We start from the raw sequence: 12,500 nt of genomic DNA, 5'->3' as shown, positions 1-12,500 counted from the left end.
CCGATAATACGCGCGCATATCCCCAAACACCGGCCCGATAATACGCGCGCATATCCCCAAACACCGGCCCGGATTTCAGCCACTAGTGGCGGGCACAAGTCCCCCAACACTAGCCAAGTTCTCAGCCACTAGTGGCGGGCACAATTCCCCAAACACCGGTCCGATAATACGCGCGCATATCCCCAAACACCGGCCCGATAATACGCGCACAATTCCCCAAACACCGGCGCGGATTTCAGCCACTATTGGAGGGCACAAGTCCCCCAACACTAGCCCAGTTCTCAGCCACTAGTGGCGGGCACAATTCCCCAAACACCGGTCCGATAATACGCGCGCATATCCCCAAACACCGGCCCGATAATACGCGCACAATTCCCCAAACACCGGTCCGATAATACGCGCGCATATCCCCAAACACCGGCCCGATAATACGCGCGCATATCCCCAAACACCGGCCCGGATTTCAGCCACTAGTGGCGGGCACAAGTCCCCCAACACTAGCCAAGTTCTCAGCCACTAGTGGCGGGCACAATTCCCCAAACACCGGTCCGATAATACGCGCGCATATCCCCAAACACCGGCCCGATAATACGCGCACAATTCCCCAAACACCGGCGCGGATTTCAGCCACTATTGGAGGGCACAAGTCCCCCAACACTAGCCCAGTTCTCAGCCACTAGTGGCGGGCACAATTCCCCAAACACCGGTCCGATAATACGCGCGCATATCCCCAAACACCGGTCCGATAATACGCGCGCATATCCCCAAACACCGGCCCGATAATACGCGCACAATTCCCCAAACACCGGCGCGGATTTCAGCCACTATTGGCGGGCACAAGTCCCCCAACACTAGCCCGGGATTCAGCCACTAGTGGCGGGCACGATTCCCCAAACACCGGTCCGATAATACGCGCGCATATCCCCAAACACCGGCCCGATAATACGCGCACAATTCCCCAAACACCGGCGCGGATTTCAGCCACTATTGGCGGGCACAAGTCCCCCAACACTAGCCCGGGATTCAGCCACTAGTGGCGGGCACGATTCCCCAAACACCGGTCCGATAATACGCGCGCATATCCCCAAACACCGGCCCGATAATACGCGCACAATTCCCCAAACACCGGCGCGGATTTCAGCCACTATTGGCGGGCACAAGTCCCCCAACACTAGCCCGGGATTCAGCCACTAGTGGCGGGCACGATTCCCCAAACACCGGTCCGATAATACGCGCGCAATTCCCCAAACACCGGCCCGATAAAACGCGCACAATTCCCCAAACACCGGCCCGATAATACGCGCGCATATCCCCAAACACCGGCCCGATAATACGCGCACAATTCCCCAAACACCGGCCCGGATTTCAGCCACTAGTGGCGGGCACAATTCCCCAAACACCGGCCCGATAATACGCGCACAATTCCCCAAACACCGGCCCGATAATACGCGCACAATTCCCCAAACACCGGCCCGGATTTCAGCCACTATTGGCGGGCACAAGTCCCCCAACACTAGCCCGGGATTCAGCCACTAGTGGCGGGCACGATTCCCCAAACACCGGTCCGATAATACGCGCGCATATCCCCAAACACCGGCCCGATAATACGCGCACAATTCCCCAAACACCGGCGCGGATTTCAGCCACTATTGGCGGGCACAAGTCCCCCAACACTAGCCCGGGATTCAGCCACTAGTGGCGGGCACGATTCCCCAAACACCGGTCCGATAATACGCGCGCATATCCCCAAACACCGGCCCGATAATACGCGCACAATTCCCCAAACACCGGCGCGGATTTCAGCCACTATTGGCGGGCACAAGTCCCCCAACACTAGCCCGGGATTCAGCCACTAGTGGCGGGCACGATTCCCCAAACACCGGTCCGATAATACGCGCGCATATCCCCAAACACCGGCCCGATAATACGCGCACAATTCCCCAAACACCGGCGCGGATTTCAGCCACTATTGGCGGGCACAAGTCCCCCAACACTAGCCCGGGATTCAGCCACTAGTGGCGGGCACGATTCCCCAAACACCGGTCCGATAATACGCGCGCATATCCCCAAACACCGGCCCGATAATACGCGCACAATTCCCCAAACACCGGCCCGGATTTCAGCCACTAGTGGCGGGCACAATTCCCCAAACACCGGCCCGATAATACGCGCGCAAATCCCCAAACACCGGCCCGATAATACGCGCACAATTCCCCAAACACCGGCCCGATAATACGCGCGCAATTCCCCAAACACCGGCCCGATAATACGCGCGCAATTCCCCAAACACCGGCCCGATAATACGCGCACATTTCCCCAAACACCGGCGCGGATTTCAGCCACTATTGGCGGGCACAAGTCCCCCAACACTAGCCCGGGATTCAGCCACTAGTGGCGGGCACAATTCCCCAAACACCGGTCCGATAATACGCGCGCATATCCCCAAACACCGGCCCGATAATACGCGCACAATTCCCCAAACACCGGCCCGATAATACGCGCACAATTCCCCAAACACCAGCCGGGGACCGGCCCACAGGAGGCGGCAGCCGGTCCCCAAACACCAGCCGGGGACCGGCCCACAAGAGGCGGCAGCCGGTCCCCAAACACCGGCCGGGGACCGGCCCACAAGAGGCGGCAGCCGGTCCCCAAACACCAGCCGGGGACCGGCCCACAAGAGGCGGCAGCCGGTCCCCAAACACCGGCCGGGGACCGGCCCACAGGAGGCGGCAGCCGGTCCCCAAACACCAGCCGGGGACCGGCCCACAGGAGGCGGCAGCCGGTCCCCAAACACTGGCCGGGGAGTGGCACAAATTCTAAGTCCCACGAGCCCCTGGTGACCCGACAATCGGACTTAGTGCAATTTTCCAAGTGCTGCAAGCCAATGTTGGCCCGACAAGTCCCCAAACGGCAGCCCGGTTTTGAGCCACTAGTGTCGGCCTATAAGTCCCCAAACACCGGCCCGGTTTTACGACCACTAGTCCCCCTACACTAGCCCGGGATTCAGCCACTAGTGGCGGGCACAATTCCCCAAACACCGGCCCGGATTTCAGCCACTAGTGGCGGGCACAAGTCCCCCAACACTAGCCCAGTTCTCAGCCACTAGTGGCGGGCACAATTCCCCAAACACCGGTCCGATAATACGCGCGCATATCTTCAAACACCGGCCCGATAATACGCGCACAATTCCCCAAACACCGGCGCGGATTTCAGCCACTATTGGCGGGCACAAGTCCCCCAACACTAGCCCGGGATTCAGCCACTAGTGGCGGGCACGATTCCCCAAACACCGGTCCGATAATACGCGCGCATATCCCCAAACACCGGCCCGATAAAACGCGCACAATTCCCCAAACACCGGCGCGGATTTCAGCCACTATTGGCGGGCACAAGTCCCCCAACACTAGCCCGGGATTCAGCCACTAGTGGCGGGCACGATTCCCCAAACACCGGTCCGATAATACGCGCGCATATCCCCAAACACCGGCCCGATAAAACGCGCACAATTCCCCAAACACCGGCGCGGATTTCAGCCACTATTGGCGGGCACAAGTCCCCCAACACTAGCCCGGGATTCAGCCACTAGTGGCGGGCACAATTCCCCAAACACCGGTCCGATAATACGCGCGCATATCCCCAAACACCGGCCCGATAATACGCGCGCAATTCCCCAAACACCGGCCCGGATTTCAGCCACTAGTGGCGGGCACAAGTCCCCAAACACTAGCCAAGTTCTCAGCCGCTAGTGGCGGGCACAATTCCCCAAACACCGGTCCGATAATACGCGCGCATATCCCCAAACACCGGCCCGATAATACGCGCACAATTCCCCAAACACCGGCGCGGATTTCAGCCACTATTGGCGGGCACAAGTCCCCCAACACTAGCCAAGTTCTCAGCCACTAGTGGCGGGCACAATTCCCCAAACACCGGTCCGATAATACGCGCGCATATCCCCAAACACCGGCCCGATAATACGCGCACAATTCCCCAAACACCGGCGCGGATTTCAGCCACTATTGGCGGGCACAAGTCCCCCAACACTAGCCAAGTTCTCAGCCACTAGTGGCGGGCACAATTCCCCAAACACCGGCCCGATAATACGCGCGCAATTCCCCAAACACCGGCCCGATAATACGCGCACATTTCCCCAAACACCGGCCCGGATTTCAGCCACTAGTGGCGGGCACAAGTCCCCCAACACTAGCCCGGGATTCAGCCACTAGTGGCGGGCACGATTCCCCAAACACCGGTCCGATAATACGCGCGCATATCCCCAAACACCGGCCCGATAATACGCGCACAATTCCCCAAACACCGGCGCGGATTTCAGCCACTATTGGCGGGCACAAGTCCCCCAACACTAGCCCGGGATTCAGCCACTAGTGGCGGGCACGATTCCCCAAACACCGGTCCGATAATACGCGCGCATATCCCCAAACACCGGCCCGATAATATGCGCACAATTCCCCAAACACCGGCCCGGATTTCAGCCACTAGTGGCGGGCACAAGTCCCCAAACACTAGCCAAGTTCTCAGCCACTAGTGGCGGGCACAATTCCCCAAACACCGGCCCGATAATACGCGCGCAAATCCCCAAACACCGGCCCGATAATACGCGCACAATTCCCCAAACACCGGCCCGATAATACGCGCGCAATTCCCCAAACACCGGCCCGATAATACGCGCGCAATTCCCCAAACACCGGCCCGATAATACGCGCACATTTCCCCAAACACCGGCGCGGATTTCAGCCACTATTGGCGGGCACAAGTCCCCCAACACTAGCCCGGGATTCAGCCACTATTGGCGGGCACAAGTCCCCCAACACTAGCCCGGGATTCAGCCACTAGTGGCGGGCACGATTCCCCAAACACCGGCCCGGCGCTGAGTATATGGCCTCCGAAAGGCCCATACATTCAGACGGGTCCATGTATTTTCAGCGACAGCCGCAGTACCGCCAAAATCCATGCAGCGGCGCTGAATTTATGGCCTCCGAAAGGCCCATTCATTCAGACGGGTCCATGTATTTTCAGCGACAGCCGCAGTACCGCCAAAATCCATGCAGAGGCGCTGAGTTTATGGCCTCCGAAAGGCCCATTCATTCAGACGGGTCCATGTATTTTCAGCGACAGCAGCAGTACCGCCAAAATCCATGCAGCGGCGCTGTATTTATGGCCTCCGAAAGGCCCATTCATTACCAACGGGGCTGCAGTAGCATCCCGCGGCCACGCAGGGGCAGATATTGTGAGGGAATTACATGGTAGTGGACGGAGCGCCCATGCATTTCCAATGGGAGTGCAGTACCTCAAAAATCCGCTCCAAGCCACCGAACTTGAGGGCCCGACGTTCCCTCAACACTAGCCCAGTGCAATCGACATTTCGTTCTGTGTACATTGTTACACAGAATGACAATACAAGGGAATTATTATTATTATTATTATTATTATGTATTCAGCCACTAGTGGCGGGCACAATACCCCAAACACTGGCCCGGCGCTGGCTGAGTTTATGGCCTCTGAAAGGCCCATACATTCAGACGGGTCCATGTATTTTCAGTTTTCCGTAGCAGGTGTGATTGTTTGTTTAATTAGGTAGTTTGTGTTGGTGACGGTGTTCCTAACTGTGGTGGCTTGTTTGTAGAATGTGGGGCCCTGCGTTTGTGTTATGTTGATTTCTGGTAATTTACTTTTTACTAAGTAGTCTTTCAGGTTTTTGTTTCTTTTAAAGGCTGAGATGATTTTGTAATCTTGGATTATGCTTGTGTTCTGTAGTGTCTGATTTATATTTTGTCCATTCATTCAGACGGGTCCATGTATTTTCAGCGACAGCCGCAGTACCGCCAAAATCCATGCAGCGGCGCTGGGTTTATGGAATCCGAAAGGCCCATTCATTCAGACGGGTCCATGTATTTTCAACGACAGCCGCAGTACCGCCAAAATCCATGCAGCGGCGCTGTATTTATGGCCTCCGAAAGGCCCATTCATTCCCAACGGGGCAGCAGTAGCATCGCGCGGCCACGCGGGGGCAGATATTGTGAGGGAATTACATTGTAGTGGACGGAGCGCCCATGCATTTCCAATGGGAGTGCAGTACCTCAAAAATCCGCTCCAAGCCACCGAACTTGAGGGCCCGACGTTCCCTCAACACTAGCCCAGTGCAATCGACATTTCGTTCTGTGTACATTGTTACACAGAATGACAATACAAGGGAATTATTATTATTATTATTATTATTATGTATTCAGCCACTAGTGGCGGGCACAATACCCCAAACACTGGCCCGGCGCTGGCTGAGTTTATGGCCTCCGAAAGGCCCATACATTCAGACGGGTCCATGTATTTTCAGTTTTCCGTAGCAGGTGTGATTGTTTGTTTAATTAGGTAGTTTGTGTTGGTGACGGTGTTCCTAACTGTGGTGGCTTGTTTGTAGAATGTGGGGCCCTGCGTTTGTGTTATGTTGATTTCTGGTAATTTACTTTTTACTAAGTAGTCTTTCAGGTTTTTGTTTCTTTTAAAGGCTGAGATGATTTTGTAATCTTGGATTATGCTTGTGTTCTGTAGTGTCTGATTTATATTTTGTCCATTCATTCAGACGGGTCCATGTATTTTCAGCGACAGCCGCAGTACCGCCAAAATCCATGCAGCGGCGCTGAGTTTATGGCCTCCGAAAGGCCCATTCATTCAGACGGGTCCATGTATTTTCAGCGACAGCCGCAGTACCGCCAAAATCCATGCAGCGGCGCTGGGTTTATGGAATCCGAAAGGCCCATTCATTCAGACGGGTCCATGTATTTTCAACGACAGCCGCAGTACCGCCAAAATCCATGCAGCGGCGCTGTATTTATGGCCTCCGAAAGGCCCATTCATTCCCAACGGGGCAGCAGTAGCATCGCGCGGCCACGCGGGGGCAGATATTGTGAGGGAATTACATTGTAGTGGACGGAGCGCCCATGCATTTCCAATGGGAGTGCAGTACCTCAAAAATCCGCTCCAAGCCACCGAACTTGAGGGCCCGACGTTCCCTCAACACTAGCCCAGTGCAATCGACATTTCGTTCTGTGTACATTGTTACACAGAATGACAATACAAGGGAATTATTATTATTATTATTATTATTATGTATTCAGCCACTAGTGGCGGGCACAATACCCCAAACACTGGCCCGGCGCTGGCTGAGTTTATGGCCTCCGAAAGGCCCATACATTCAGACGGGTCCATGTATTTTCAGTTTTCCGTAGCAGGTGTGATTGTTTGTTTAATTAGGTAGTTTGTGTTGGTGACGGTGTTCCTAACTGTGGTGGCTTGTTTGTAGAATGTGGGGCCCTGCGTTTGTGTTATGTTGATTTCTGGTAATTTACTTTTTACTAAGTAGTCTTTCAGGTTTTTGTTTCTTTTAAAGGCTGAGATGATTTTGTAATCTTGGATTATGCTTGTGTTCTGTAGTGTCTGATTTATATTTTGTCCATTCATTCAGACGGGTCCATGTATTTTCAGCGACAGCCGCAGTACCGCCAAAATCCATGCAGCGGCGCTGAGTTTATGGCCTCCGAAAGGCCCATTCATTCAGACGGGTCCATGTATTTTCAGCGACAGCCGCAGTACCGCCAAAATCCATGCAGCGGCGCTGGGTTTATGGAATCCGAAAGGCCCATTCATTCAGACGGGTCCATGTATTTTCAACGACAGCCGCAGTACCGCCAAAATCCATGCAGCGGCGCTGTATTTATGGCCTCCGAAAGGCCCATTCATTCCCAACGGGGCAGCAGTAGCATCGCGCGGCCACGCGGGGGCAGATATTGTGAGGGAATTACATTGTAGTGGACGGAGCGCCCATGCATTTCCAATGGGAGTGCAGTACCTCAAAAATCCGCTCCAAGCCACCGAACTTGAGGGCCCGACGTTCCCTCAACACTAGCCCAGTGCAATCGACATTTCGTTCTGTGTACATTGTTACACAGAATGACAATACAAGGGAATTATTATTATTATTATTATTATTATGTATTCAGCCACTAGTGGCGGGCACAATACCCCAAACACTGGCCCGGCGCTGGCTGAGTTTATGGCCTCCGAAAGGCCCATACATTCAGACGGGTCCATGTATTTTCAGTTTTCCGTAGCAGGTGTGATTGTTTGTTTAATTAGGTAGTTTGTGTTGGTGACGGTGTTCCTAACTGTGGTGGCTTGTTTGTAGAATGTGGGGCCCTGCGTTTGTGTTATGTTGATTTCTGGTAATTTACTTTTTACTAAGTAGTCTTTCAGGTTTTTGTTTCTTTTAAAGGCTGAGATGATTTTGTAATCTTGGATTATGCTTGTGTTCTGTAGTGTCTGATTTATATTTTGTCCATTCATTCAGACGGGTCCATGTATTTTCAGCGACAGCCGCAGTACCGCCAAAATCCATGCAGCGGCGCTGGATTTATGGCCTCCGAAAGGCCCATTCATTCAGACGGGTCCATGTATTTTCAGCGACAGCCGCAGTACCGCCAAAATCCATGCAGAGGCGCTGAGTTTATGGCCTCCGAAAGGCCCATTCATTCAGACGGGTCCATGTATTTTCAGCGACAGCAGCAGTACCGCCAAAATCCATGCAGCGGCGCTGTATTTATGGCCTCCGAAAGGCCCATTCATTACCAACGGGGCTGCAGTAGCATCCCGCGGCCACGCAGGGGCAGATATTGTGAGGGAATTACATGGTAGTGGACGGAGCGCCCATGCATTTCCAATGGGAGTGCAGTACCTCAAAAATCCGCTCCAAGCCACCGAACTTGAGGGCCCGACGTTCCCTCAACACTAGCCCAGTGCAATCGACATTTCGTTCTGTGTACATTGTTACACAGAATGACAATACAAGGGAATTATTATTATTATTATTATAATTATGATGTATTCAGCCACTAGTGGCGGGCACAATACCCCAAACACTGGCCCGGCGCTGGCTGAGTTTATGGCCTCCGAAAGGCCCATACATTCAGACGGGTCCATGTATTTTCAGTTTTCCGTAGCAGGTGTGATTGTTTGTTTAATTAGGTAGTTTGTGTTGGTGACGGTGTTCCTAACTGTGGTGGCTTGTTTGTAGAATGTGGGGCCCTGCGTTTGTGTTATGTTGATTTCTGGTAATTTACTTTTTACTAAGTAGTCTTTCAGGTTTTTGTTTCTTTTAAAGGCTGAGATGATTTTGTAATCTTGGATTATGCTTGTGTTCTGTAGTGTCTGATTTATATTTTGTCCATTCATTCAGACGGGTCCATGTATTTTCAGCGACAGCCGCAGTACCGCCAAAATCCATGCAGCGGCGCTGGATTTATGGCCTCCGAAAGGCCCATTCATTCAGACGGGTCCATGTATTTTCAGCGACAGCCGCAGTACCGCCAAAATCCATGCAGAGGCGCTGAGTTTATGGCCTCCGAAAGGCCCATACATTCAGACGGGTCCATGTATTTTCAGCGACAGCCGCAGTACCGCCAAAATCCATGCAGCGGCGCTGGATTTATAGCCTCCGAAAGGCCCATTCATTCCCAACGGGGCTGCAGTAGCATCCCGCGGCCACGCGGGGGCAGATATTGTGAGGGAATTACATGGTAGTGGACGGAGCGCCCATGCATTTCCAATGGGAGTGCAGTACCTCAAAAATCCGCTCCAAGCCACCGAACTTGAGGGCCCGACGTTCCCTCAACACTAGCCCAGTGCAATCGACATTTCGTTCTGTGTACATTGTTACACAGAATGACAATACAAGGGAATTATTATTATTATTATTATAATTATGATGTATTCAGCCACTAGTGGCGGGCACAATACCCCAAACACTGGCCCGGCGCTGGCTGAGTTTATGGCCTCCGAAAGGCCCATACATTCAGACGGGTCCATGTATTTTCAGTTTTCCGTAGCAGGTGTGATTGTTTGTTTAATTAGGTAGTTTGTGTTGGTGACGGTGTTCCTAACTGTGGTGGCTTGTTTGTAGAATGTGGGGCCCTGCGTTTGTGTTATGTTGATTTCTGGTAATTTACTTTTTACTAAGTAGTCTTTCAGGTTTTTGTTTCTTTTAAAGGCTGAGATGATTTTGTAATCTTGGATTATGCTTGTGTTCTGTAGTGTCTGATTTATATTTTGTCCATTCATTCAGACGGGTCCATGTATTTTCAGCGACAGCCGCAGTACCGCCAAAATCCATGCAGCGGCGCTGAGTTTATGGCCTCCGAAAGGCCCATTCATTCAGACGGGTCCATGTATTTTCAGCGACAGCCGCAGTACCGCCAAAATCCATGCAGCGGCGCTGGGTTTATGGAATCCGAAAGGCCCATTCATTCAGACGGGTCCATGTATTTTCAACGACAGCCGCAGTACCGCCAAAATCCATGCAGCGGCGCTGTATTTATGGCCTCCGAAAGGCCCATTCATTCCCAACGGGGCTGCAGTAGCATCCCGCGGCCACGCAGGGGCAGATATTGTGAGGGAATTACATGGTAGTGGACGGAGCGCCCATGCATTTCCAATGGGAGTGCAGTACCTCAAAAATCCGCTCCAAGCCACCGAACTTGAGGGCCCGACGTTCCCTCAACACTAGCCCAGTGCAATCGACATTTCGTTCTGTGTACATTGTTACACAGAATGACAATACAAGGGAATTATTATTATTATTATTATTATTATGTATTCAGCCACTAGTGACGGGCACAATTCCCCAAACACTGGCCCGGCGCTGAGTTTATGGCCTCCGAAAGGCCCATACATTCAGACGGGTCCATGTATTTTCAGTTTTCCCTAGTAGGTGTGATTGTTTGTTTAATTAGGTAGTTTGTGTTGGTGACGGTGTTCCTAACTGTGGTGGCTTGTTTGTAGAATGTGGGGCCCTGCGTTTGTGTTATGTTGATTTCTGGTAATTTACTTTTTACTAAGTAGTCTTTCAGGTTTTTGTTTCTTTTAAAGGCTGAGATGATTTTGTAATCTTGGATTATGCTTGTGTTCTGTAGTGTCTGATTTATATTTTGTCCATTCATTCAGACGGGTCCATGTATTTTCAGCGACAGCCGCAGTACCGCCAAAATCCATGCAGCGGCGCTGAGTTTATGGCCTCCGAAAGGCCCATTCATTCAGACGGGTCCATGTATTTTCAGCGACAGCCGCAGTACCGCCAAAATCCATGCAGCGGCGCTGGGTTTATGGAATCCGAAAGGCCCATTCATTCAGACGGGTCCATGTATTTTCAACGACAGCCGCAGTACCGCCAAAATCCATGCAGCGGCGCTGTATTTATGGCCTCCGAAAGGCCCATTCATTCCCAACGGGGCAGCAGTAGCATCGCGCGGCCACGCGGGGGCAGATATTGTGAGGGAATTACATTGTAGTGGACGGAGCGCCCATGTATTCCTATGGGCAATGCATTTCCAATGGGAGTGCAGTACCTCAAAAATCCGCTAGAGGGCCCCAAACTTGAGGGCCCGGCGTTCCCTCAAGTGCCGATTTTATACCCCCTTCTCCAGCCGACAGCCAGAATTATATTAGGGACTCGCAATTTTGAGAGGTGAGCACCAGGGCTAATCAGCGGCCACCCGTGACCATTGAGTCCGACAGAGCAGAGGCTAGGGGCGGCCTCGCATCTCGCAATTACCGAGGGAAGATGCCGGTTCTCGAAAAATTTCTAAGTTTTTCAAATTTTAAAGTATTGAAGTATTTAGGGCGCTTCCCGCGGCCCTGGCTTTTGCATGTACCCCTCTAAGCTCCGGTTCTCGAAAAATGTCTAAGTTTTTCAAACTTTAAAGTATTGAAGCCGGACTTCCGCGGAGGCTGACAGGGGGCCTCCATCGAAGCACCCTTCACCCCCGGGTGAGCCGGCGTCGGCCCACGGGCCTGCCGGTTCCCCAACTGAGCGATTGGCACACGAGACCCGCCTCGGAGGGCCCACGTCGGCCGGCGCAAGCCGGTGTTCGGGCGTGCGGCTCCTCCGGCTTTGCGGGTCAAGCTCCAGCGCCGAGGATACTAGGCAAACGTTGGGCCCCCCCGAGCCGAGTGGATACCCGCCTCAGAAAGAGCTGGGGCGGTACGTACGGACGGCCTCACTAAGAGGGAACGGAAGCTACTAAAGCACACGTATAACTGTCCGATGTGCGAACGAAAGTGAGGCCGGACGAATCCGATACGAGTTACGAGTGAGGCGGGATCCACGGCTGGCACTCGCGGGGCCCTCTTGCGAAACCATGCCTCGGCGTGAACCTTTTGGCGGCAGAACCAAGACGAACCGAGGTCGAGCTTCCGTCTCGAGCCACACCCAGACGTCCGACCGTCGCGGAGCCCGACGCCACGCGTGCTAGGGCTCCGCGCGAAACATCGTTTCACGACACCCGCTCGTCAGCCCGTCCGAACGTATACGAGTGTCGCGCGGCCCCCCGGGCCCGGCTGTAGCCACAGCCTCGTCCCGGACCAGGGCCGCACCGCCACCAGCAGCGCCCCCCCGGCGGCAGACGCACTCTGGTTGATCCTGCCAGTAGCATATGCTT

General features: G+C 53.5%; 1 non-coding gene across 1 annotated transcript in view; it reads left to right on the top strand.

Annotated features, from left to right (window-relative positions):
• Positions 1-12,468: 12,468 nt before the first annotated feature.
• Positions 12,469-12,500, top strand: part of LOC148345667 (18S ribosomal RNA) — a 1,988-nt gene continuing 1,956 nt past the window's right edge. The window contains exon 1 of the ribosomal RNA XR_015848547.1: positions 12,469-12,500. This exon is cut by the window's right edge and continues 1,956 nt beyond it. This is a non-coding gene — a ribosomal RNA (18S ribosomal RNA).

This window comes from Urocampus carinirostris, unplaced genomic scaffold, assembly GCF_059441175.1.
Source record: "Urocampus carinirostris isolate Australia breed hairy pipefish unplaced genomic scaffold, RoL_Ucar_1.0 HiC_scaffold_36, whole genome shotgun sequence".
Taxonomy (NCBI): Eukaryota; Metazoa; Chordata; class Actinopteri; order Syngnathiformes; family Syngnathidae; genus Urocampus; species Urocampus carinirostris.
Note: the sequence above shows the minus strand (reverse complement) of the source record. Positions and strands in the feature narration are given on the sequence as shown.